The 26,306-nt window shown below is 36.3% G+C and overlaps 1 protein-coding gene across 3 annotated transcripts in view; it reads left to right on the top strand.

Moving 5' to 3' along the window:
* The window catches only part of LOC109544335 (follistatin), a 68,621-nt gene that overhangs the window by 8,657 nt on the left and 33,658 nt on the right, over positions 1-26,306 (top strand). Inside the window, exon 1 of one of the 3 annotated variants that reach the window (XM_019914449.2) lies at positions 13,003-13,156. The exons of the other annotated variants lie outside the window; for them this stretch is intronic. The gene's annotated coding sequence lies outside the window, so the exon portion shown is untranslated. Of the gene's footprint in view, positions 1-13,002; positions 13,157-26,306 lie in introns of those variants that run through there. 3 annotated transcript variants of the gene reach the window in all.

Here is a 26,306-nt window from a genome sequence, read left to right as displayed (position 1 = left end):
TTTTATAATAAAAATTAGTTGCAGAAAAACAAAAAACCGCAATAATCTGAGATTGGTGGCCTCTGATAGAAAATACGACTAATTCAGCTGATTTTAGCAGAAGCAAATTCTGCGAGATTTCAGAAAAAAGTTGACGCGTTGTGCAAACTTTAAAATCACAATTAATTGCTGAAAAACTAGAAGAAGAAAATATTTGGGCTTAGCGGCATCCGATAGAAAACACTACACGCTATGTGCCCAAACAGTTTCAATTTGGAGCGTTTATCTGGAATTTCGTGGAAAATTTTTGAAAATCAGGTGCAGAAACAGGTTTCGCGTCAGACTGGCAAATACTTTTAAATTCCGTAAACCCCACAGGGTGGAAATACCGTCCCAAAGGAATGTAATAGAGAAAAGAATGCCCCATCGAGCACTCGCAATACTACAATCCCTAATCAGAAGTGAGGAAAAAAATGAATAAACGCAGTTGCGTGGTTCACCCAGTATCTTCTATCCCGCAATCTAAGCAACATAGTGGCATGCAAATTCAACCGAGCAGGCTTATGAAGATTTAGTGGTTTCAACGGCAATCAATAATTAGTTAACTGCGCCTGTTAATGTCACAAACTGTAATTCAGAAAGTCTTATTACACGTTATTAGCTTGTACATGTTTACAACTTTGTAGCAGCTTTCACGTAACGCTCCTTCTAACTAATTGAATGTACAACAATATAAATACAATCGAATTCGAATGCACCAGAAGTGATTAGTTCGGACAGTTCGCAGCTAGAAGAAGAGTATCTTAATTTACATCTAAATTACCTTCGAGGATAAAGCAAAGCAATGCGTTCTTCAATTTCCGGGAAATCGGGACAAGAAATCGATTCGGATTTCTTTAGGGTCTGCAGCAACATTGTTGCACGTTTCTTCTATCTAGTTGGTAGTTGATTAGTCACTGTCTTTGCATGATTATTCTGCTGTTAATTGAAAACAGTTAACGTGTCTATCACTCAGTAATTAGACTGTTTTAGATTAATTTCTTAGGAAAAATCAAGCGCGTTTTTCGCAAAAGCGTCGAATGTTGCCAAAATGCGCCCAAAATCATTTATCAACACCGCATGCAATAATTCAAAACTGGTCATTATTAATGAATAATGTGTAACTTTGTAATGTTTTGTGTGCAGCAAATTACACCTGTTGATTTAATCGTCGGCCGGAATTCCGATTATTTAATAAATCAGGAGTATTTAGGTCTTTGGAGCACGCCTCACCAGTTTGTTGAACATTTAATAAGACCGTGGCCAACTAATTGGTTTGCATAACTGACTAATATGCTGATTAATTATTATGTTAACGAGCCAATTGATTGTTGTTTGTCTGCAAGCGATTTTACACTGATTGCGGCTAGTTGGAATATTGCAGTTTCAGTCAGTGGCTCAATCAATAATCAGCCTGGGATGGAAGCTGAAAAATTGCCATAAACTGTTTGAGTCAGGTTGCAAACTGAAACTTTCCTTGAGGTTTATCTAGGAGAGTTTTATCTGTCGAATGGTGTCAAGAATACGGTATACAAAAAATTTTGTGGTTTTTGAGCACTCAATTTTTATGTTGTGTTCCTGCGGCGCCCCGCTTAAGAAAAATACTCTCAGTTTAACAAAAGCGCTTGAAATCCTTCCAAATCTGATGAGGCTTGAAATGGAACTTCATCCAATATATAGAGCTTGCCAGCTCTATTAAACGCCAGTGACCGATTGTTTCTCTTTAAACTGGTTTGTAAACAATTTATTTTTAATTTGCTGTTTACTAAGAATTTTTCTAGTAAGACACTAAATTTCAGAAATTTGTCAAAAAATCCCCCATTGTGTTTTCAAATTGAAACTTGCTCGGTACATTGAACGATGTTTTCTCTAATAAAAACTACTAAGAGTGCTTTTGGGTCTTTTTGATTTAGAGGCACCAATTTTTTGTTTCAATGCTTGCATATTCTTGCCCTTGTTGCCTTAGGGCCCTTCTAGGAGCGCTATTCTTCAAAAAATTGCCTCAAAATCCCCAATAAAAATTCTTAATTCATATTTGCTGTGTTTATATTATTTATATTCCACCAAGTGCAACTAAGTGAATTTTGTCATCTCCTCTGGTTCTTTTTAGCAGCCAATTTTTATTTGGAGGGTGCGGCTGCTTACTTAAACGGCACTCAGCTTTAAAAAATCGGACAAAAACTCCCATTTTATCCTAGAAACGACAATTTCCCCAGTTCATACAGATTAGTTTCCTCGTTTAGATCCCTATAAGGGTTTGCTTCTCTTTCTAAAACCGTGCGAAGAATTGATTTTTATTCTGCTTTTTCCTGAAAATCTTCCTAGTAAGACACCAAATTTCAGAAATTCGCCAAAAACTTCCCAATTGAGTTTTCAAATTGAAACTTTCTCGGTGAATTGAACATGGTTTTATCTATTAAAAACTGCTAAGAGTGTTTTTGGGTCTTTTGGATTTTGGAGGCAATGATTTTTTGATTTAATTCTTGCAGTCTTCTTCCGTATATTTAAAAATTCGTTTATCAATTTCTTAGAAATCACTCCAAATAATAACCATTTTCAATCAATTCTCGTTTAAAGCCTGCGATCTACCTTTTTAATAGAAACAATCATTTTAGAAAGTTGCCAGAAAACATGAGCCTGAAAATGAGCGCTTGTTTGTGTAACTTCTATAATAGTTTGCTTCTCTCCTAGAAAAAACACCAATTTTCAAAAATTTGTCAAAAAATTATCAAATKTTCAAACTCCTTCACTCCACTCCACTCCTCAARCTCCACTTTCAAACTCCTTCACTTTATAGAACGGGGTTTTTCTCTATTAAAAACGTGCTTTTCGTGCAATTAATTTGCATTGRAAGCAACAGATKTTTGTTCCAATGCGTGCAGATGCTTGTCCTACTAGGAGCGCTATTCTTCAAAAAATCTCCACAAAATCCTCAATAAAAATTCTAAATTCATATTCGCTTTGTTCAGATTACTTATATTTTTCCACCAAATGCAASAAAGTGAATTTTTCCGTCTCCTCTGGTTTCTTAGCACCCATTTTTTTAGAGAGACTTCGACTTCTTACTAAAACGGCACCCAGTTTTAAAAAAATCGCACAAAAACCTCCAATATCATCCTAAACACGGAAATTTAGGCAGTTTAAACAGAGTATTTTCCTCTATTAGATGCCTATAAGGGTTTGTTTCTCTCTCAAGCGGCGTGTGAGGAATTTATTTTTATTTTGCTGATTACTGAAAATCTTCCTAGTAAGACACCAGATTTCAGAAATTTGTCATAAAATCCCCAATGGTGTTTTCAAATTGAAACTTTCTCAGTAAATTGAACGAGTGTTTCTCTATTAAAAACTACTAAGAGTACTTTTRGGTCTTTTTGATTGGAGGCAATGATTTTTTGTTTCAATGCTTGCAGATTCTTCCCYTACTAGGAGCGCTATTCGTCAAAAAATTGCTGTGTTTRGATTCRTTATATTTTTCCGCCAAATGCAACTAAGTAAATTTTYCCAKCTCCTCTGGTGTTTTTAGCAGCCGATTTTTATCAGATCTTACTAAAACTTTACTAAAACGGCACACTGTTTATAAAAAATCGCACAGTTGTGGTTGTCCAGATTGTTTATATTTTTCAGCAGCCAATTTTCATTTGAGAGGCTSCKGCATMTTACTTAAACGACACTCAGYTTTAAAAATAYCGCACAAAACCCCGGAACATATTTGTGCATRATAATGCTAAAAACGGAAATTTACACAGTTTATACAGCGTATTTTCCTCTATTASATGCCTATAAGGGTTTGTTCCTCTCCCTAGTGGTAGATGAGTAATTTATTTTTATTTTGCGGTTTAATAATMATCTTTTARTGAAAAACACCAATTTTCAAACAATTGCCAAAAAGTCCCCAAATGAAGTTTCACATTGAAATCATCTSCATTTATTGGGCGKGATTTTCTMCATCAACAGCCATTATGAACCTGTTTTGATCTTTTCTTTTTCGAATGCAATAACTTTTTGTATYCATGCTTGCGACCCATTCACAATTTGCCATAAAATTATCAATAAACCAAAAATTAATCTTAACTCTCTTCAAAGAATTCACGTCTCCCTAAAAAAAGTAACTAAGTGAATTTGTCTCTCCATTTTTCACGAATCTTCACTCTTTCCCTCTCCACTGGTTTGCAAGCAATTTATTTTTGGTTTCAATAAAGACAGTAAATTTCAGAAAATCGACGAAAATCCCCGAACGAATCTTCAAATTGAAACTTTCTCTGTAGAAGGGAGTTTTGTGTGTATCAAAAGCTTTTGTGCGCGTGTTTTTATCTCTCGCCTGGTTTGAATGCAACAATTTCTCTGAGTTTGAGTGCTCGCAAATTCCCTTCTATTAGAAGACGCAAATTTTTCAAAAATTTTCAATAAAATCATCAGTAAATGCTCGCCATTAATATTAGCTCTGCAGAAAATTACTGTTTCTCTATAAATCGCGAGTACAACTGAGACAATTTTTCCGCCTCTTCTGATTTTGATTCGTTTTTAGTTTGAGGCTTGCGATAAGGCTTTTTAAATCAAACAACACTCGGTTTTAAAAAAATCGCTAGAAAACCATCTAAATTATCTTTTTAATGTAAAGTCACCCAGCTTATAGAAGGTACCTTTTTCTATTGATGTCTGCTGAGCGCTTGCTTCTTTCTCCACTGTCAGGCAATTTTTTTTTTCGGTTTTCTGAACGTTTTTCCTGTAAGAAAGCAAATAAGTTTTTTTTTCAAACATTTCTTCAAAAAAATCCGAAAAAAACTTGTAGTATGTAGAACGGCCTTTCACTTTCAAAAACCATTAGAGATTGTTTTCATTTATTTCACCCCCAATGCAACGATTTTTTGTTTTACTGCTTACAGATTCCGTTCTTAATGGGAGACGCTATTCTTTAAAAAATTGTCATTAAATCCTCATAAAACGCTTCAAATTAGTATTCACTCTGTTCAAAGCATTCACGTTTCTTTATCAAATAGAAGTAACCGAATAAACCCATCAAAAATTTCACAAAATCCCCAAATAAAGTTTCACATTGACACTTTCTTCGTATATAGAAACGACTTTTACGTATCAAAAACTCTTAAAATCGTGTTTCATTATCTTCTACTTTGCATGAACCGAATTTTTGTTTCATTATTTGCAGATTCCGCTCCCGATACGAGACTCTATTCTTTAAAAAGTCGCTATGAAATTCTTAGTAAACGGTTCGTTGAAAGTTAATTTTTGCTCTGTTCAGAGCATTCACGTTTCCCTATAAAATGCAAACAATTTTTATCCTTTTTGGATTTTGCACAATTAGCTGTTTCTAAGGTTTTCAATACGTCCTATTAAGAAAAAGACTCAGTTTGGAAATAAGCTAGAAAACCGCCGACTTGCTAGTAATTTATTTTTATTTTGCTTTTTTGCTGCACATCTTCCTAGTGAAAGATACCAATTTTCAAAAATTTGCTAAAAACTGCTCGAATAAGGTGTCATATTGAAACCCGCTGGGTATATAGAGCGTGATGTTCTCTATCAAAAGGTATAAAGATCTTGTTTTGAACGCAACAATTTTTTGTTCCAATGCTTGCAGATTCTCTTCCTACTAAAAGCTGCTAGTTTTGGGCAATTAATCTATATTTTTTTTGCTTCGACGTTAACAATTTTTTTCCTTAAGACATGCGAAACCTTATTCTGGTATGAAAATCTAGTTTTTTAATTCAGAAAACCATCCGTTTACAGCTTTAAATTTAATTTAATGTGGTTTATAGAGCAAAAAGTTTTTCTATGAAATTCTATTGAAAACAGGTAGACATCGTTCTTGGGTTTTGAACAATCTATTTTTATATTCACTCTTGCATACCCTCATCCTAATACAACCCCAAAATTTGCAAAAAATTTGCTAAATTTGACCGCAAACTTACACCACATCGAGCGCACTTTTCTCTACCGAATGCCACTAAGGCCGTATCTTCGGTTTGTTCCATTTTTGAGCCAATAATTTTTATTTATACTTGCAAGTTTGTTCGGTATATAGAGCGTGGCTTCCTCTATAAAATTCCCCAAGCCAACGGTTTCGCTTCTTTTTGGTTTGAGCGCAACTAATTTTTGTTTGAAGGCTGGCGGATCATCCTCATTCGAGTTTTGTTGAAAATTCTGCAAACAATCTGTTATTCAAACTTCGATTTCTGGATTTTTTTTCAGGATTTTTGGGATTTTAGGATTTTCCTACAAAAGGCGCCTAAGAGTATTTTTATATCTCTTTGGGTTTTTAAGCGATTTTGCCAAAAATGTGTTTCAATAACTGAAAACATCAATTTTTAAAAAGAGGTCGCAAAAAACTCTAGTGGGGCTTCAAAATTCAATCTACCCAGCAATATGGAGCACCATTTTCTTTATCGAAACCCACTAAAGTAGTGTTTTTATCTTCTCTGGTTTGAGCGCAATGAATTTTTGTTTAAACTCTTTTGTATCATGCGATTAGTAAACTTTTAATTCTGGTATTTTGGTACATCTGACTACTAACCGAGATTAAACTTGGAAAAATTGCCAAATAATCCCCGGTAAAGCCATCAAAGTAAAATTTGCAACATATATTGCGGGTTTTTTTTTTAAGAAACGTTTGCACGTCTAGTCAATTGGGAAGTTTTTTCTGGTTTTTCAGCTGTTGGTTTGTACTGTGAGAATGGCAAAACACCTTTCTACTAAAGAAGGTAACGTTCGAAATTTTGTCCAAAAATCCTTATTAAAGGCTTCGAAAAAAAATATCTCCCTATGTAGACCTAGATGTAGTTTTTCTTTACCAAAGGTTACCAAACCAGTGTTTCCATCTCGTCTGGTTTGCGAGCCATTAACTTGCAAATCTAGGCTTCCCGAACGTCTTCTTATAAAAAGACACACATTTTCAAAAATTTGTGGAAAAACTGCCAATACGACAATAAAAATGAAATTTACAAGGTATATGGCAGATTAGTTTTTCTATCAAACACCGTATAACGCGGATTTCTAGCTCGCCTGGTTTGCCAGCAGTTCATTTTTATTTTGAGGGAAATTATTTTCCAAAACCTTCCTACAGGGTAATTTTCAAATTTTTTATCCAAAATCCCTTGCTCAGGCCTTAGAATTAAAATTCGCGAACGATATAGTGCGGAGTTTTTTGTGTCTCAGGTTTCCAACCATGTATTTCCATCTGGTCGCATTTGAGAGTTATTTAGTTGTTTTGTTGTCTAAAGGCTGGTTTTCTCTATAAAATTCCATTGAGCTAAAAATTTCTTTTATTTTTAGTTTGAGTGCAACTAATTTTTGTTTGAGGATGGCGGATCATCCTCATCCCACTTAAAGTCGCAATTTGTTGTAAATTCGGCAAACAGTCTCTGATTGAAACAGAGCGTCATACAGAGCGCACATTTTCCTACAAAAGGCTCCTGAGAGTATTTTATATCTCTTTCAGTTTCTGAGCGATCAATTAATGGGCTTCCAAGGCATTTCGCGAAAAATGGCATTCAATAACTGAAAACACCAATTTTTAAAACGATGTTGCAAAATACTCGAGTGGGGTTTCAAAATTAAATCCACCCAAGAATATGCAGCACAGTTTTCGTTATCAAAACCCACTAGCTAAGTGTTTTTATCTCTTCTTGTTTGAGAGCACCGAATTTTTGTTTGAAAGCTTTTCGTCGTCCTTCTCAGTAAAAAATGCTATTTTCAAAAGTTCGCCTGAAAACTTCCGACTAAAGTTTCAGGTCATAAATCGCTCAGTATATACGCACTGTTTTTAATGAAATGCCCACTAAATGCATGGATCCATCTCTCCTGGCTTTTGAGCAGCATTTTTTTAATTTTAGGCTTATCCGACTAAAACGTAAAATTGGAACAAATTACCAAAATTTACAGATCTGGCAGCCAATCTGAAAAGCACCCAGTAGGTAGAACGTGAGTTCTTCTATTAAGTGCTATTCAGAGCATGTGCTTGCTTTATTTGGTTTGCGGAATAGTCAATTTTTAATTCTCGTGTTTTGAAACATCTGACTACTAACAGACATTAAATCCGAAAAAATTGCCAAATAATCGCTGGTAAAGCCATGAAAGTCAAATTTGCAACATATATTTCGGGTTTGTTGATCTATCAAAGACCATCAAGCGCATGTTAGTAATTCATAAAGTTTGCCAGAAATCTAGTTTTTTTTTGCGGATTGCAGGACCATTTTAAACTAAAAGAAGTGAATTTTTCAAACTTCCTCCTTAAATTACTGCTTATTAAGCACCAACTAACGAACTAAAAAATAACCAAAGCACCAAATCTAGTGTTGTTTCCAGCAATAGCAGGCGAAGGTTTGCTTTTTTCAAAGGCACAGACGATTTTTCTGCTTGAGCTGTTTTTTGCAAAATAGTTTTCAAGACCTTTGCAAACCTAGTCAATAGGGAAGCGCTTAAGCAGCTGCTCTTGTTGAAATTCACCAAAAATCAGCCAATGAAGTAATTTCAGAGAAAATGTGCGCACTGATAGGCGAAAGTGTTTGTGTTTGCTTTCCTAAAAGAAGGTAATTTTCAAAATTTTCTGCAAAAACCCTTGCTCAGGCCTTAGATTGTCGTGAACATATTTATTTTCAAACAAGGATTACACCTCCTTATTTCTACTTAATCTACTGGTAGTTAAATACTAATATCGGTGGATTTATTGACGTCAGAGACTTAATCTACTTTAACCTAATCCGAATCGTAACTTAACCTAAACAGCCTCTCTTGCTACCTATAAACTAACTTATAGCTAGCCTAGACATCGCATGTGGTCCACGTCTTCTTCTTGGACGGTGTCTGTCTTGGACAGCGAAACTTCTTTGTGCAAGAAACCCTGACAGTGGGATTCTTGCTTTGCCCCGTCCAGGAACTTTTCTGTTCCTGATGTGGCTCAGCAGGTCTTCTGTCTTTAGGTCTCGCCACAGAGTGGCAATCCATAGGTCAGCACCGGGCGTATCAGCTGCTTGTAAGCTCGCAGGAGAAGCTTACCTGTCAGCATTGGATAGTATGCATGGAGCAAGTACCTTATTTTGGCAATTGTGGCTGCCAACTGGTCGTGCCATACTAGTCGCTTATCATAGATAAGCTCAATATATGTGAACTTGGACCTCCATGGTAGCCTTTGTCCTACGAGTTCTAGTAGGCCTGGAAGTGGTTGCCTTCCGGCTGAGAAAACTATGGCTTGCGTCTTCTCCGGGCTGGATTCCATTTTCCAATCCCTGCTCCATTTCTCGATCTTGAGGAGGTGTCTTTGGACTTTGGCTTTTCCATTTGCAGTGAGTGCTACATCGTCTGCGTATATGTAGCTCTCCGTTGCTTTTGTCATTGGAATGTCTGCCATGTAGATGTTGAACAACAGGGGACCCTACGCGGACCCCTGATGTACTCCTGACATTATCCTTCTGATCGTTGACATGTGATCATCGGCTTTGACTTGGAAGCTGCTTCCAGACAAGTAGCTGCGGATCAGCTGGATCAGGAAACACTGCCTCGATCATCTTGGCAATTAGGCCCTGATGCCAAACCTTGTCAAATGCCTTTGCCATATCTAGGAAAACGGCTCCTAGATCGCGTCGGCGGTGGCGGCTGCAGGATTATTGTTGTTAGACGGGCGGTGAGAGTGTTTGTGCCGTGTCCCGGCCTGAACCCATGTTGCTCATCCAGCAGCACTTGCTTCTCTTCTATTGTATCCTGTAGGTGGTTCAGAATACACCTCTCCATGACCTTGCTCAGTGTAGGCAGTAGACTGATGGGCCTGTAGTACGTAAGCAGCTTCCTGTTCTTGCCTTTGTTGGGTACCAATACCATTATTGCCTTCTTCCAGATGACCGGGAAGTATTGAAGTTCCAAAATTCCATTTGCCACTGTGGTAACTTCCTCAATAGCTGTTTGCGGTAGCTTTTTGAGGACTTCATTTGTGATTCCATCGTGCCCAGGGGCCTTTTTTCTCTTGGCCCCTATCACGATGTACTGGATGATCTCTTTGGTGACTCTTCTGGCTTTGGTGGGCTGCCAGTTTTTGAGATGAGCGGCTACCAGCTCATTGACTGTCCTCTCGTGTTCTGGGTGATCAACCATGTTTTCCCGGAACTGGAGCTCTAGGTGGGTGGCAAAGAGCTCAGCTTTTTCCTTGGGATCCACAGTGGTGATGTCGATTTCTTGGATTGGTGGTATTGGCTTCCTTGGTCCTACTGTGAGGCACCTGGCCAGCTTCCAGAGTTCTCTTCTTGACCCATCAGCCTCTATTTCGTCCATGCGATCCTCACAGAATTGCGATCGAAGGATTTTCATGTCTTCCTTGATTGCATTCTGGAGGCGGTTGGATTGTCTCTTCAGGTGTGGGTCTTGCGTTCGCATGGCTCTGTGTCTTATCCGGTTTCTCTCCCTGATTTTGGCTTTTAACCAGGGAGGAATTTGGTCCATTTGGGCTATCGGAACTACGGATAGACATGTTGAGGTTGCCAGGGCGTTTTTAATATCCCTGGTGAGTCTTTTTGCTGCCTGGTCCAGGTGTTCCTTTGTTGTGGGCTGATGGATCATGTTGGTGCTTTCCAATGTTCGCTGGAAAGCCTGCCAGTTGGTGATCCTTCTAGTCGCAGTGGAGCTGTTGGCGTTATTGGGGCCAATTTGCATTAGAATGGGCAAATGGTCCGAAGATATTTCCTGGAGTACTTCGGGGCTGGACAGTCTTCCTGCCTTCTTGTACAGGAATATGTCCAGGATGTCATCTCTGCCACTATGGGAGACGTCGGTTGGCTCTAAAGGGGCGGCTATCTCAAACATTGCATTTTTGGCTTCGTTCGATAGCATGATGCCTCTAGGGGTGTTGTGGTTGCATCCCCAATTGGTGCCTTTGGCATTGAAGTCCCCGCCATGTATCGTTGGCCTGTTATCTGGGAAAAGTTTTCGAACATCCTCAGGACTCAACGTAGCGCTTGGACTGACGTATACGGACCCGACTCTGATCTCCAATTTCTCCATTTGGATGGCCACCATAGATTCCTCCAGACGTGCTGGATGGACCTCTTCACTGCGACCAGTGTGCTTCCGCCCCTGGTGGGCCTATCATCTCTGTGTATCTTGTGGTTTGGAAGTGTGAACCTTTCTCCAGGCTTCAGTAGTGTTTCCTGGATTAGGCATACACCCACGTTGTGTTTCTCCAGGAAGTCTTGGAGGTCTCATTTCTTGTTTCTTACTCATGGCTTAGAATTAAAATTCGCGAACTGTATAGAGTCGAGGTTTTTATGTCAAGGTTTCCAAACCAGTGTTTCTTTCTAGTCTTCACACAAAAAATGTTCTTCTAATTTTCAAAAACTTGCCAAAAAATGTTCGAGAAGACCATCAAAGTGAAATTTGCAACATTTAATGCGGGGTCATTTGCTTATCAAACACCATCCCGTACAAGTTGTTGAATCGCCTGGTTTGACCGCTACTCATTTTGATTTTGAGGACAGCAAAACACAATTTTTCACAAAAAAAATGTGATTTTCAAATCCCCTTCCAAAAAAATTTGCTCAGGGCTTCGAAGCGAAGCTCACATTTCTCTATCAAATGTAACCAAACGTATGTTTCCATCCAACCTAGTGTGGGAGCAATTTGTCTCTTCCACCCTCTATGAAACGCCACTGAGCCCATTTTGCTAGCTTCTCTTGTTTGCAAGTAGAAATTTGCCATTCTACAAACTTTCCTTCAGGCCTCCAGATGTCACTCACCAAAACCTCCCTGATGATGGCATTAAAACGAAACCCGTTCTTCATTCACATAGCAACTTAGCTCTTTTTTCACCCCTTCAAGACTTCAACTGAAGCTAAGGCGACTTTACCAGGAAAACCGATCCACTTGACTCTCCCTGTATATTGCAAGCATGTTGCATGTTAAGCAGGCAGGAAGCTAATCGGTAATTTACTGTATGATCTGAGTGTAGGCCTGAACGACAATATAATTGGCGATCGCATTACATAAAGTTTGAGCGGAAAGCTGAGCACATACGGCTTAATAACACGTATTATGCCGGGGTGCGTTCCTTAATAACACAGTTAAGCGATCATGAATTTCCCATAAAATGGAAAATGTTGTTTATGGGATCGACAGGTTGATTTTGAAAGGGCGACAAGCTGACAGAAACTACTGAAAGTGAATGCGGCGTTGTTTTTGAGGGCTGCGGGCAAATTGCTGCGTTCCCGATTGACGATCGGAAACTGTTTAATGCCTTCGAAAGCAAATAAAGTTTGTACCGAAACCCATTCATTAATCGGCATTTACGAGTCTGTTTATTCACTTTGAACTAACCTTACCCACTTTGCATTCTTTCCAGTCCGAACATCCGATTTTGTTTACGGTTTCGGGCAGCCGAAGCATAAACAGGCTTAAAAATATTCGCTATTAGACGTAAGCGAAATTCTTTTGCTGTAATTGTTGCCTTGAATCGTCTGGACTGGATTGCCGGTTTTCCAAAACGAGTTATTGGACGCTGTTGCGGCTATTTGGCTCCAGAACACCACATTCGAGCTGGTGACATTAACAAACCGCTGAAAAATCGAGCGAATGCACAACAAGCTGGTTAATCAGTACGATTTTCGAAAATAAACTCGCTGTTTGTCGTGACACAAACATGATTGGAGCAAACATGAAAGCATACATGCGCATTTGTCAACTGTCGCTTTAAGAGCCCCAGTCCATTGGACATTTATTGCCTCTGATGGTGCAAACTGGCCGATCCCCATTGTCTGCGGCCGTTTCTAAGGGCGGCGCCAATCGGAGCCCAGACACAACATTGGGAGCAGACTGTTTGCACCAACGATGTCCCGCAGACTGGCACTTATGCTGCTGAGGGCAACGAGGTCGGGCCCTTAATGTTGGACACATTTTTTTGGAAGATCAACGATCGCATTAGTATTTTTAAAAGGCGCAGGCTATTTTTAATACGCAAAAATTTGATATTTTCCCATGATCATTCTTATTATGTAAATAATGATGCTGGGCAATACGCATAACATTCGTGGAGTGTGCGACAGTTTGTGGAAATTGCGATTCTTCGCCCGATATAAAACCAATGAGTGCCTGGAACTGTGAAAAATCCAAGACACTCATGGTGGTTTTTTGATTATTTCTTCAAAACCAGGTGAGTGAGTCTTGGGCCAGAAAAATGCTTGCATCTGAGTTGTGTAATAGAGCCAAACTGCTCTACTAACTGTTGAACTAAAGCATTAAGAAACGCCACCTTGGAACTGAAACTTGAAAATTCGTAGAAAATTAACAGAAATAGCCATAAATTTGAAACTCCCGGGATTAATAACGTACGCTTTCCTCTATCCAAAAGCGCCAAATGCTGCGATCTGAATCAACGTCATACTGGGAAATTGATTATTTAAGCAACGCCTGCTGGACATTATCAATATAGAGAAGCGAGTTTGCAGCTAAGGTTTCGAACATTTTTCAAAAATCAGCCAAGAAAGCGATAAAAATAAAAAATGCAGAATGGATAGTGCTTTCTTTTTTAGGTCTAATGGCGCTAAAAGCAAAGCGCTGAGGTGATTAGTCCTGTAGGAGTAAATTATTGAACCAAAGCCAGCTAAATGTGTTGATAGAAAAGCGAGTTTGTCGGTACATTTTAGAACCGTTGTCAATTATTAGCAAATCGATATGTAATCCCGATTTAAAGTGATAATTATGGAGTTAAAAACAACGCTCTAAGCGAGTCAGCCGTTGAGGTTTAAATAATTGAATCAAAGCCAGCCGATTATCTTGATACAGAAAAGCGCGTTTGCAAGTCAATCAAAAAATAAGTGAAAATAGCTGTTCAAGTAAAATTTGCATGATTCATAGACAATTTCGACGTCTACTTAATTAGGTTGAAACTGATGCTCTACGATTTATAGTAGCTGAGTAATAAATTTCCGAAGAAAAGCCAGCTGAATACGGTGATACAAAAACGATAAAATTTGAAAATTCGCAAAAAACAGCTGTTCACGTTAAATTTTGACAATTCATAGACAATTTCGGCCTCCATCTACGTGTTTTGAAACTGATGCTCTACGATTTTTAGTATCTGAAAAATAAATTTTCCAAACAAATCCAGTTGAATATGTGGATAAAAACACGCTAATTTTCAGTCAACATTTGAAAATTCACCAAAAAAAACGTTAAAATAGCATTGAAAGTAAAACTGGCAGGATTCATCGAACACTGTTGCCTCTATAAAGCTGCTCTAAAACCAACGTTCTGAGGCATTTAGATTATTAAACCGAAGCAAATTATTGAACCGAGGCCAATTAAGTGTAGAACAGAGCGAATTTGCAGCTCAATTTTGAAAGCTTCCGAAAAACAATCCGAAACAACAAGGAAAGTAAAACTTACAAAGTTTATTGGACACATATGCGTCTATGAAACTGCTCTTAGAACCACTCTCCCAGAGATTTAGTCATTATAGATACAATTATTGAAATAAAACCAAATCTGTTGAAATATAAATGCGAATTTGCAGCTCAATTTTGCAAATTTGCCGAAGATTTGTTAAATTAGCAGTCAAAGTGAAATTTGCACGATTTATAAGACGCCCATACTTCTATATAACTGCGATAGAAGCAATGCTTTATAGCATCCAGTCATTGAGGAATAAATTATTGAACCAAAGCCAGTTGAATGCGTTTTGATTGCGAATTTAATTCAAAAGGCGAGTGTGCCGTCCAATTTTAAAAATTTACTAAAAATTCTTCAAGATATTGGTAGAAGTAAAACTTTCAGCATTAATGGAGCACACCAGTCTCTATCCAGTTACCCTTAAAGCAGTGCTTTGAGAAATTTTGTAGTTGAGAAATAAATGATTGAACCAAAGCCTGAATCTCTTAATATCCCAAGCCAATTCACATTCAAATTTAGAAAATTTGCTGGATTTTCATGGAACAGAGTTATTTCTATAAGACGGAATTACAAACAGCGCTTTACGATATTTAGGCACTAAGGAATAAATTATTGAATTAAAATACTGGGTTGATACTGGACAGAGCAATTTCAGCCAAACTTTGCAAATTTGCCAAAAACTGGCGAAATTTGTGGTGCCAGTCAAACTTACAAGATCTATAGACTCCGGGGAGACTTATAGGCCTACGGAAGAAAATATAATTTGTTCTTGTTCAGAAAATCTCCAACTTTTTGTCGATTTTTTCACGCGAGTGGACTAACTTTTAATCTTATTTGAAATACTTTTCACAGAACAAAATATTCCGACTTTTAGTCGATTTATTTTGGCGATTTAGCAAGCATTTTCTCATTGGGGCACTCGAAAATGTAGAGAAATTTTTTCCAAACGAAAGGCTTTTGGAATTTTGGAAATGGCTTGAATATTAACGAAATTAAGGGCATTTAAGGGTGGTTTTTGGCCGCGGAGACACTTATGAGCCTAAAGAAGAAAATTTAATTTGTTTTATTTACTTATTTAATCTTATTTGACATGTTTTTCTACACAGAGGAAAGTATTGAATATGAGTAGATAGTTAAATCTGAATCAGCTGAATGTGCTGATATCGAAGAGCGAATTTGTAGAAAATATTTGAAAATTTGCCAAAAATTTATGAAATTTGTCGCGACGGTCAAACTGTGCAATATTTACAGAACATATTAACTGCTATCTAACTGTGTTAAAATCATTCCTTTGGGGTATTTCGTTGTGGAAGAATTAATTATTAAACCAAAGCCAATTGAATGTGTAGAAACAGAAAAACGAATTTCCAGCCCAAATTTGAATATTCATAAAAAATTAGACAAAATATTGGTGAAAGGAAAATTTGCAGTATTTATTGAACTGGTCTCCATCTCATTGCTCTCAAAGAAGCACTTTAGGATCTTTAATCGTCGAGAAATAAATTATTGAAGTACAACCAGCTGAATATGTTGATATCCAAAAGTCAACATGCAGCCAAATTTTAGAAAGTTGCAACACATTCTACAAAATAGCCTTGAAAGCAAAACTAGCAGGATTCGTAGAAGGCATTTGCCTCTATAAAACAGCTCTAGAGCAAGGCTCTCAGGCAAGAAGTCTTCGATAAATAAATTACTGAAATGCCACCAGGTGTCAATACTGAAAATCGAATTTGCAGCCCAATTTTGAAAATTTGCCAACAATTAGTGAAATTTGTGGTGACAGGCAAACTTACAAGATTTATAGAACACGCGAACTCCTATCTAACGGCAGTAAAATAAATCCTGTAGGATATTGGGTTGTTGAGGAATTAATCATTAAACCGAAGCCGAGCCAGTTGAGTGTGTTGACCCAGAAAAGCAAACTTCCAGCCCAATTTTGAAAATTTTACACTACTTTGACTACTCTTAAAGCCCCAGTTTATAACATTTGGTTGATGAAACATAAATAATAGGGATAAAACCAGCTGAATTTGTGATACCAAAAAGTGAATTTTCGGTCAGATTTGCAAAGTTGTTTTTAAATACACCGGAATTAAAACCTGCAGCATTCATAGAACGCAGTTACCTCTAGGTTACTGCGTAAAGCAATGCTTCAAGATGTGCCGTTCATGAGCAATAAATAGTTGGACGAATGCCAGCTGAATGTTTTGATGGAGAATGGTTAATTTTCAACCCAATTTAAAAATTTTTATAAAAATTGTGTAAATACCGGCGTACTTACAACTTGCAGGATTCATACACCACACTTTCCTCTATCTAACGCCGTTAAAAATAAATGCTCTGAACTATTTAATATTTCAAAGAAAATTGTTGAATTCAGTCTTCTTAAATGTGCTTTTGGGCTAAAACGCGATTTTCAAGCCAAACTTCTGAAAAATTGAAAAAAATCGTTAAAACAACGGTGAATATTATACTTGCAGGACTAGAAGAAAATGATTCTGCCTATTTAATGGTGTAAAAGAGAATGCTCAAAGGCATCTAGTAGTTCAGGAATAAATCATTGAAGCAAAGTCGGTTTAACCTGCTGATACAAAAAGCGATTTTGCAGCTAAACTTTCCAAATACTTGAAAAAGCATGTAAAATAGCTGCGAATAGTTACAGGATTAATAGAAAACAGTTTGCAATAACCAACTGATGCAAAACGTGTCGATTCAGGCGAATTTTTTTGAGGAATAAATTATTGATCCAAAGTATCCAAAATGCGCTGATACAAGTTCGCAAGTTTTTAGGTCAATGTTTAAAAATTTTCAAAAAATTGACCAAACGAGCGAATAAAATGAAACTGGCCACATTCATAGCCCCAAATTTACTTTATTTATATAGTTAAGACCAACCCTCTAGGATATTATGCTTTTGAGGAATACATTTTTGAATTAAATCTTGCTAAATGTGCTGATACAGAACAGCTAGTTTGTAGGGAAATGTTTGAAAAATGATCTTTTCGAAACAAAAATACAGCCAGAAAATAAATTTGCAGCATTAATAAAATATAGTCTTTGAATTGCGCTCAAAATGATATTCGGGAACCTTTAGTTCTTAAGCAGGCAATTATTAAACTAAAGCCATTCTGCTGAAACAGTCTCGGAAATGTGCAGCCGTATTTTCAAAGTTTGCAAACAATGATCAAAAAAACAGCGAACAACATTAGTTTAAGGATTAGTAGAGAGAAAATTTTTCAATTTAGGGGTCTGCATAGCGACGCTCGAAAACAGTTTATCGATGCTCTAGAGGAACTTGAATGTACAGATAAAGCGTTGAAAATTTATCAAAAATAAGTCAAATAAGCTAGGAAATTGAACGCTGCAGTATGAATAGAGCGTACTTTCGTATATTTAACGACTTTAAAAGATTCGGTCTAGAATTATTTATTTCTGAATAATTAATTATTGAACCTGTCTAAAAAATGTTTTTGTTCTTTATTTATCAATCTTTGAAATTTTGCAAAAAAATTGCCAAACGAGCAATGAAAACGGAAATTTGCCGGACTATCAGGAACTACTTTCGGCTATAAAATGACCCTAAAACTAACTCTCTAAGGCGATTAAGTGATGAGAAATCAATTGTTGAAATGAAGCCTGTATTTACTTCAAGATCGTTTGCGACCAACGGCCGGCGCCCTCTCATCACTTCTGGTGCGCCTTTTCGTAAAAAATGTTGAAACCCACTTAGAAGTAGACTTAAAATGAAACTTTCATCTTATATAGTTTAGTGTCTTCGTGTGTACTCTAACGAATATGGGCTTAGCAACTTTCTATCTGATATTAATTCCTAAACAGGTATGCAAATTTTGCTGATTTAATTAAAGCTGTTTTGACTATGATTTTGAAAAATTTGTCAAAATTTGGAAAACATGTAGATTAAAATGAAACTCTGTGGTGAAATATATCAATACTTTCGCTACTGAATGACGCTAAAATCCAATTTTTGCCTAATCTTGGTTAAGAGAAATTAATTTTTTAATACACGTGGTTTTCAAAAATTGTCTTTTTGCTGGCTCAAAAATTCACCCAAATGTTGGACTAAAATTAAACTATCAGGCTTGACAGGTCTTACTTAACTCTGTCGTATCACTCTGTAAGAAATTTATTAGCTGAAGATTTTGATAAATTTAAAACTGTTGTCGGAAGCTGGAGCGTTTCCAATCTGATTTTCGAATGTTTGCCGAAAATTATTGGTGATTTTGTTTTATATGAAAGTTGCCCATTTTAATAAATTAAATTTTTTATTGCTACCTGCTTGTATTGGAGAACAAATTTCTCGATGCAAGTGTTTGCGAGAAAGACATCATTGATTACGCTTATTTCATATTGAAGCAAATGCAGGTTTTATTTGAACAATTAATTCCGCAGCACCTTATTGCTGTAGGGAGTTCATTTTAGTGTCATTTTATAGAGGAAAGTAGCTGCTATTAGTGCGGAACATTTGCTGTTTAATTTCCATAAACATCTGATTTTAAAGCGAATATTTTAACGGCTTTACATATATGAAAGTATGCTCTATTAATATGGCAACTTTCAATTTCCTTGCTTATTTGGCCAATTTTAGATAAATTTCAACGTTTTATCTGTCAATTCATTTTCCTTCATCGCTTCACTTAGTTGCTATCACGCCAATAAATTGGAAAATTTGCTTCAATTTCATTATGATTCTTTGTATGAGTCAGTTTTTACCGGATCTTGTCAATACCGTTTGCAAGCGACCATTAAAAAAAAAATTCTGGTAAACAGCAACAGCTAGAAAATTGTTCTTGATGTCACACCATAAAGAAAGTGTTACTATCTATCCTGAGCAACTTTCATCATTTTGATACGGTTTTTCCGTGAAGTTTCACAATTTTTTTAAAATGCCGCTGTAAATCTTCACATTTTCACATCAGCTTTAAATAAGAAAAATGTCCAAAAAAATGTTATGCTCGAATTGAACACTTTTGGAACAGGACTTTCGAATAATGAAATAAACCCTTGGGAACATCTAACCGACTCGATAAGGCCGGAATTAATTGTTGATATAGTAGATCATAAAAAGCCTTGATGAAGATGACGAGTTGTTAATTTTGCGCCAGTGACTTGAGATCAGAAATAGCTTGTAGAACAAATTCGACAGAGAAAACCTAAATCTAGAAATCCTGAAACTTGCACTTTTTCCAACTTCTGGCGGTTTTATCGGGATTGGAAAACCTGAAAATTTAATTTCTTCCAAAAAACATCAGCTACAAATTTCGGGTGGGTATCATTTATTAGGTAAAATTGAGGTCTGTCAGACCTGAAAGTTTAACTTGATTCTAGCTATTGTGCGATTTTTTTATTTTTTTTTACATCGAGTTGATTATTTGCCCTGTTAAATCAGTGCACCTTGGACTTTTGCATAGTCTTTTCAACGATTTTAGGTACATTTACAAAAAAACATTAGCTGCCTGGCTTTTTCTGGGATTAATTGTTGATTCTGACGAAGTAAATCCCTGATGAAGCTGATTAATTTTTTTCTCATCAACGCCTCAAGCTGAAACAATTGTTGTGGCCTCATTCGATAGAGCCAGTACAACTCCATGGAATCTGAAAATTTCATATTAAAGAAAATGTTCTCTAATTTGTGGCGAGTTTTTGAAAATCCTAATTGGATGATAGACTCTATGAATCGAAAATATATATTCGCTTCTATTCAAGAATTAACTTCTCTAAAATAACACCAGCTAGTTGGATTTTTTTCTAGTCGTTTAATAGATACAGCTGGTCTATAAGAACTGAAAGTTTTATTTGAATTTAGAAATTTTGGAAAAACCTTAGTCGAAATGGTTTTTTAGACTTAGAACGTTTTGAGTATTTTCTTCTAAAATCAACCACTCATTAAGCTCATTATTAGGAGAACTGATCTGGGCTTTATTTTACTAAGAAAACATTGCGTTAGATACCACAGGAGTTTCAAGTGGATTCTCTGAGTGAGTTTTCGCAAATTTTTTAGCGTTGTTTTTTACGTTAAACAAATTTACCGACTCTCGTCAATACAGTCTGCAAACTACTATTCAAACGTGTTTTTCTCCTAAACAACATTAGGTAGAACGTTGTTCTTGATGTCATACCATACGGAAAACAGCACTATTTATAGTGTGCAACTATTACTGTATTGTCACTTTTCGTTGATTTTTGGCAAATTTTTGGAAACCAGTTTGAAAATGTTTCCTATGGGTTCAGGGTTCAATGATACTGTTGCGAATTACTTTTGAAAATGTTTTTTTCGCAAATTTCATCAGCTAAGAATTAGTTCTTTATGCCGTACCATAGGGAAGGCTCTATTATTTATCATATTTAAGTATCACTGTTGAGTGAATTTTTGCAAATTTTCGAGAATCCGACAGCGAATGTCCATATTTTGACCTCAGATCTGAGTTGGAAAATTGTCTAAAAATGTCTGATGATGACTCAAGTGTGATATTTTAAATATTTGCATAAAAAATTGCAAGCCTCCAGCTGACTCGCTTACGCCTGAATTTATTGCTGATTTTATTGATAATAAAAAATGGGGAATTTATTTTTTCCCAACCACTTAGCTAAGAAATTACTTGTGGCGAGGTTCGATAGAGGAAACGTGAATATTTCAAGCTGACAAATTGTATTTTTATTGTACTTTTGGGTGAGTTATGGCGATTTTTCGAAAATTTGGCGACAAATCAATCAATAGTTTCTGCACACTTCGCTTGAAAAATTCATTTGTCTCAAGCAACATTAGGAAACAATTTCGATTCTGCCTCCTACAGTTGAGAAAAGCATGGTCTATAACACCAGAAATTTTCATGTGAATTCAAAAGATGGGTGATTTTTTGCAATTTTTTCGTTGCCTAGTTAAAGCACTGCCCTCAGCAGGTTAGTCATTTTTCAACTTTTGCATTCCTTTCAAATCCCATCAGCTGGATGGTTCCCCTGGTACCATTCGATGGAGAAACTTTTCATCTAAGAAGAGAACAATCGCTTTTCTGTGATTTGTCTAAGACACTTGAGGACATTGGCGCAATCGGAGTGCGGCACCAAAGTGAAGGTACTGTTAGTCGCCGAAGTTAAGCACCATTAAGTTTCATATCGGCGTGCTGGTTTTGTACCTTTCACATTGCCCTAAAATGTTTCGTGAAAGGAAAAATCGAGCACGAATGGGGCACCGGGATTGTTAAACAGTTCACTCAGGCCTGAAACATTAAATTCTAATATGCAGTTTTGTGGCGTTCATGTTGCACCAATTAGGTACAACCTGGTCATTATAGCTTCGAAGAGTACCGCGCGAGCACCGTCATTACGGCCGGTAATGTGATCAATCCGAGCTGGCAGGAATTCGCTATTTGCTATTTGCTGGCCAGTTTCACGAAGCAGGACGACACGAAACTTTCTAATGTTCAGGAAATTTCGAAACCGCTTTAAACGTAATCGAATCGAATCCACCCACATAATGCCGGCTGGCAGCAATGCCAATGAAGAAACTCATCCAAGCAGCAACTTGTCGCTTTTTTATTCTTCGCCAAGTCTTCGAGGCATTTTTATCGCTGCTGTTAAAAACACTAAACCTGACAGAAATGGCACGTGCATTATCGGCGCAGAATTTTATTCGCACTCGGGTACCCGTTAAGTTGGGGAATTTCGTCCCACATGGGCGAGGTAATGTGACTTGGATGGTACCTGCATCAGGTAGAATTTCCATTTACCTTTCAAATCAGTCTGCGTATTTTCCGGGCAAAATGTCCGGTTTGGTCAGTTTGCGCCCATAAGCGCACCCCATTGCCTGCGAGCCAACGGTCTTGAAGACATTGCTAGTTTCAATTCAATTTCAAAGTAATTCCTCCGCATTGAGCCAGTTTCATTTTTATTGCACTTTTGGAAACTTTTTCGCTAGTTTTCACACTTTGGTTTAATAATTTATTCCTCATGAACAGTTTGTTGCAGAGCACAGCCTTTGACACCATTAGTTGCACAAGTATGCTCTATTATTTGTAAAGATTAATTTCGTCGCTTTTAATTTTGGGAAAATTTTTTGTGACACCGAAATTAAAACCTACAGTAACCAAAATGCGACCATAGAATTTCGCAACTTTTTAGCGCAATGTTTAAAAATTTGCAAAAAATCTGCCAAATGAGTCATTAAAATGAAACTGGCGGCATTCATAGCCCCAAATTTAGTCTTTTACTAGAGCTAACCCCAACCCTGTAGGATTTTTTGTTTTTGAGGAATATTTTTTTGAATTAGACTTGCTAAATCTGCTGAAACAATATCGGCAACTTGCAGTCGTATTTTCAAAGTTCGAAAATATTTATTCAAAAAAGAGGCGATAATCAATATTTTAAGGAGCAGTAGAGAGGAAATTGTTCAATTTAGTGGCCTGAGTATCGACGCTCCAATAACAATTTAAAGATCACAGGAACATGAGTTTACAGATAAAGCGTTGAAAATTTGTCGAAAATTAGCCAAACAAGCAAGAAAATTGAACGTTGCAATATCAATTGAGCGTACTTTCGTATATTCAACGATGTTAAAAGATTTGCCACGAAATCATATATTACAAAAAATTATTATGGAACCGAAGTCAAAATGTTTTTTTCAGTACTTTTTAATCTATCAGTTGTGCGAGAAAATATCCAAAAGAGCAATAGAAACAAAAATTTCTTGCACTAAAGAAACTGCATTCGTCTATAAAATGACACTAAAACTAACTCTTTAAGGCGATGAAGTGCTGAGAAATTAATTTTTGAAATGAAGACTACATTTGCTTCAAGATCGTTTGCGACCAACTGACGGCGCCCTCTCATCACTTCTGGTGGCGCTTTTTCGTAAGCAAAATTGTAACAACCCACTCCAAAGTAGACTTAAAATAAAACTCTCCCGTTATATAGTTAAGTGCCTTTTCTACCGAATAATGGCTTAGCAACTTCCTACCTGATAAAATCGGGCAAATATTAATTCCTGAGCAGAAGAATGCAAAATTAGCAGATTTAATTAAAGCCGTTTTGAATTGAAACTGGCCGAATTTGTAGCCCCAAATTTAGTCTATTAATATAGTTAACACCAACCCTCTAGGATATTTCGCTTTTGAGGACTAAATTTTTGAATTAGACCTTGTTAAATGTGACGATACCGAACAGCGAGTTTGCAGAGAAATGCTGGAAAAATTGTCTATTCGTAACTGAAATAGAGCCAAAAATTAAACTTACAGCATTAATAAAATATGCTTTTTGCTATTGAATTACGTTCGAAATTATATTTGGGCACCTTTAGTTGTTAAGGAATTAATTGTTACACTAAAGCCATTCTGCTGAATGTGTATCGAAAATTTGCAGCAGGATTTTGAAAAAGTACAAATAATTATTCAAAAAAGCAGTGAATATCAATACTTTAAAGATTAATGAAATGTTTGCATTCCTTAGAATGATGACTATTCCCCTATAAAGTGACGGCAAGAGCAAACTTTGAACTGCTGGTATTTGGGAGAAAAACATTTTTGAATAATAGCTGGTGTAAAACACAGGCAGAAGTAGAATAAAAAACAAACTTACATTTTTCCTAGCGCAGCTTTTCTTGATTAAACAACGTCAAAAGCAATTTTCCACCTCATCGTATTAGCGAGAAATACATTCTTATGCAAAATATCGAATAGAGAAACTGAATCAGATGGGGTTTGAAAAATTCCTCAAAATCACACAAAATTCAGATTAGAATGACAATTTTGCCTTCTATTTTTCTCCCAATTGTGCAAAAGATAAGTTTCTAGCCATATTTGGGAGCGATTAATTCCTAAATCGAAGAGTGTAAATTACAGGGATTCTTAAGGCCAACTGAAAATAGGCATTTCAAAAATTTCTCATTATTTTCTTAAAAACTGGATTAATTTGAACAATAGAGGCTTGATATTTATTCACTTTAGCTCTGCTGCCTCATATTTGAGCTGCAACATCGGCATGTGCCACAAATTAACTAATAACTGAAGAGTAAGATGAATGAAAAATTCATAGTTCATGCCATTTGCGAGAAAAATATTTCTGAATTGAACTTTTCAAGATAAAAGGAAACAAGAAAAAAATATTAAAGAAAAAAGGAGAAAAAAAGATTAAATCGAACTTTCACTCGTTGAAACCCAAGTTCTTCCTATGAAATTACAAAAACAAGAGAGTCCTAGCTGACGCTAGTTGCCAAGAAAATGAGTTTTTGGTATAGAAGTTTACGTAAAAAAAACGTAAAAATCATTAAAAAATAACATTACAAAACTTTCACTCTTTAAAGAAGATGGATTAGGCTATCAAATGACATGAAAGACAACGTTCTAGGTAATAGAATTTGCGAGATAGGCCTTTCTGAGTTGAAATCTACAAACTACATTGATGGAAATAAGCAAATTAGCAACCAAACGTTAAAAAATCTCTCAAAAGCCTTTCAATAACTTCATAAAAGTCAAGGTTTTGGGCAGAATAGACCATGTTTTTCCACACAGAATGACCCGAAAATCTAGTTCCTAACCGATGTTGTTTGTGAGAAATCGTTGTTTGAGTAAATTGAGCGTAGAACACAAGCATCCATATGCCCCAATTTCCAACTCAAATTTTCAAAATTCGTTAAAAATCATTAAAAAACGCATTTTAAACAAACCTTGCACCCTCTGAGGACGAGAGATTTCTTTATTAAATGACATAAAGTACAAAATCATAGCTAATAGTATTTGTGAGATAGACATTTCCGAATAGAAGTCTTCAAACTGTATTGATGAAAATAGTCAAATTATCACGCAAATGTCGAAACATTTCTCAAAAGCCTCGCAATGACTGTATTAAAATGAAAGTTTTCGAGTGCATAAACACTAAATTAAGCTTTACAGATTGCGTTGAAAGCAGAGTTCCATTGCTAGAATACGAATGTGAAGAACACATGCATTCAAAAGCGCCAACTATATTTTCCAAAATTCGGTAAAAATCATTAAAATTTATTCTAAACCAAAAACAAACTCCCTCTCAAAAAGACAACTTTTTCTATAAACTTGCATAAAGGACAAACTATTAATGCATAAACCAAATCCTGCTTTATAGATTGGGTTGAAAACATAGTTCCTACCTGATTACGCTTTAGATAAATCATTGCTTGAGTAGGAATGTGTAGAACATATACTTTCAAAAGCGCTAATTTCCAACTATATTTTCCAAAATTCCGGAAAAATCACAAAATCATGGATTCCAAACAAAACTTGCACGCTCTAAAACATAGAAGTGTATGCAATTACACAAAGGACAAACCCCTAGCTAATATTGTTTGCCGGAAAGACATTTCTGAACATAAGTGTACAAACTGTATTGGGAAAAATTGTCAAAATTGCGACTAAATGTTCAAAAATTTCTCCAAAGGATCAGAATGGTTCAACTCCAATGGAACTTTCAAGTGAAATAGAGCGAAGTTTCCTCATTAGTATGATGTAAAAAACCAGTTCCTAACCGATGTTGTTTGAGAAGAATTGTTACTTGAGTAATAGTGTGTCAAAAACATGCATTCATATGCGCAAATTCGTACAACATTTAATCAAATTCGGCGAAGATCATTAAAATTTGATTCCAAACCGAAAACTGGCTCCCTCTCAAGATGACAGTTTTCTCTATGAAACTACATAGAGGACAAAACTGTTGACTGAAATAGTTCCCGAGAAAGACATTTCCGAATAGAAGTCGGCAAACAGTATTGATTGAAATTAACAAATCAGCAAGCAAATGTTGAAAATTATTTCAAAAGTGGCGCCATGACTTCATTAAAGTGAAAATTTTAGAAGGCATAGACCAGACTCTGCTTTATATATTGAGTTTAAAAATTATTTCGTAGCTGATTACGCTTTAGAGAAATCATT

This window comes from Dendroctonus ponderosae, unplaced genomic scaffold (assembly GCF_020466585.1).
Source record: "Dendroctonus ponderosae isolate FM_Combo_2020 unplaced genomic scaffold, Dpon_F_20191213v2 Dpon_F_20191213_10, whole genome shotgun sequence".
NCBI lineage: Eukaryota > Metazoa > Arthropoda > Insecta > Coleoptera > Curculionidae > Dendroctonus > Dendroctonus ponderosae.
This window is presented reverse-complemented; position numbering and strand designations above follow the sequence as displayed.